Raw genomic sequence first — 2,299 nt, forward strand, 5'->3', positions numbered from 1 at the left:
AACATGTCACACCTTACCCCTCTGTAAGGCATAATATGTTCTCATAGTTTACATAATGAATTATCGAACTTCGCCTACCGATAACTCATTAAATATACTATAAGGGATTTTAAACAATTTCATATGTCCTTATACAGTAGTAAGCACTTTTGATAGATTTTAAAACCTTTTACTCAAAGTTAAATTACACAACAAATCTACAATATCAATAGATTTTATAAAAATTTCGGCAGACTACCGTCTGTATTTTGAACAAAACAGTTCTTCAATAACCTGTAAAAAGCACTTTCAATATATTAGTTTCATTCCCAAACTCCAATATGGCTCAACACAAACCAATTTTCTCAACATTTGTCAAACTCAATTCAACCTCATTTTTAGTAGTTCCAAACACAGAATGCAAAATGACTAAGTAGCTCAAAAGCTGAGATAAGAGAAGTATAATACAACATTTTTACAGGCCAAAATAATTTACAACTTTAGTTTACAACTGCTTAAGACCAAGTACAATACATACATACAGTTCACATGCATTACAACAAAAATTACAAGGAGATGGTATACTCAATATAGCTGGCAAAATCCCAAAAGTGTAGCATAAGCAGCCTACTCTACTGCTTTATTTGTCTATCTACCTGCGATAGCAATGAAAAACCTATCGCTGAGCTATTGTCTCAGTGGTGCACAACATTAAGAAAATGCAATTTAAAATCATAAACCATAAATCACATAAACTGTGGATACTTAAAACCATAGTTAATTTCCAAAGACAGAGAATGTCATAAAGAATTAAATTCCATTTCACAATGTCTCAATAAATACTAATAAATCACACACACAGCTTAATCACGATTCCAAAGTCTAATTCATCCCAAAAGCCAATGGCTAATGAGGAATAACATAGCTAGCTAGCAATTATATGAGTACTTATCATATTCGCCCTCAACTGGCACACACCTCAACACTTTAGCCAGAGAGAGAATTTAAAGCCAATTCATCCCACTAGACAAGCTAGCGAGGAATTTAATCAAATATACATGATAGTTATGGTTTCAAACCATTTGCAATATTTTTCAAGCAATAAGTTTCCATCAAATTTCATTTAAACAAAATTTTCACAATTTAAGCAATAACATATAAATTGTCATAATTTATTTCAATTGAAAATTCAAAAGAAATAATTGTTGTGCACAAACCTCTGATGAGTAGTCTCTTGGTCTTGACTCAGTGGTTCTTTCCCCCTCCCTGAGTCTTTCCTAACTGAAACACACAATTTAAAGTGTTTCAGCACTCATTTAAATTGTTTCTACTAACAAGGTTCAATAATTAAATTTTATTAATACTATTACTTTCATTAGTCAACCAATAATGTTGACCTTTGATGCACTCTAAGTGGGTCAATTTTAATGTTCTTAATTTGTCACATTTTATAGTCTCTAAGTGTTGGTATATGTTACTAATTTCATTTTAAAGCTTATTACATTTTATTGCCATTTTTTAGATTTTATATGCTAGATTGCTCTAGCTAAATGTCTTTTTTCCCTTGATTTTTATATTCTAGTCAAAAGAGCAAAATTGTAGATTTATGTCTTATTGACATTTTGACACTAATTTCATGTCATTTGGAGTTTTTTGGACTAAGTTATGGTCATTTTACTATTGCTGGTCAAATTGCCTTTTTATTGTGAACTTAGGTCATTTTTAGGTCATTTCCAAATCTGGCAGGTTTTGTACCGAATTTATGCAAGCATTTTGACTTGCTTATGGTCATTTTTGGGTTTGGTGGTCTCTATAAAAGATGTAGCCCTATGTCTAAGCTTTCCAACAGTATAAATTTCAGGTCATTTGGACCTGTTTTGAGTGAGTTATGGCAAAAAGACTGACTACTATTCAAATGGTCAATTTCTAGGTTACCAAGTTTGCAATTCCGGATTAGGTTAGTTTCAGTGTCACTTTTCGGATAGAATTTTGGTATGCTTCCAACATGAAAGTTGGCACATTTTGTGCCTAGTTTCACCTCCAATTGATCTCATACCTATTGGTGTCACACATTTAGGGTTATAGGCTAAAATGCATACTGCCCTTTACACTTTCCTCAAACTCCAATCACACATGCATTCAACTTGCTAAATTTAAACGTCTCATACCTAATTTTGATTTGGTACCATACCAAATTCATTTATCACTTCACATTATAGTCACTTTGGGCTGAATACAATGACCTTTAATACACTAAATATAATCCTAAATTACAAAGTCTAATTATAATAATGTATACACATAACACTCCCAATTATTA

The sequence above is a fragment of the Hevea brasiliensis genome, chromosome 17 (genome assembly GCF_030052815.1).
Source record: "Hevea brasiliensis isolate MT/VB/25A 57/8 chromosome 17, ASM3005281v1, whole genome shotgun sequence".
Classification (NCBI taxonomy): domain Eukaryota; kingdom Viridiplantae; phylum Streptophyta; class Magnoliopsida; order Malpighiales; family Euphorbiaceae; genus Hevea; species Hevea brasiliensis.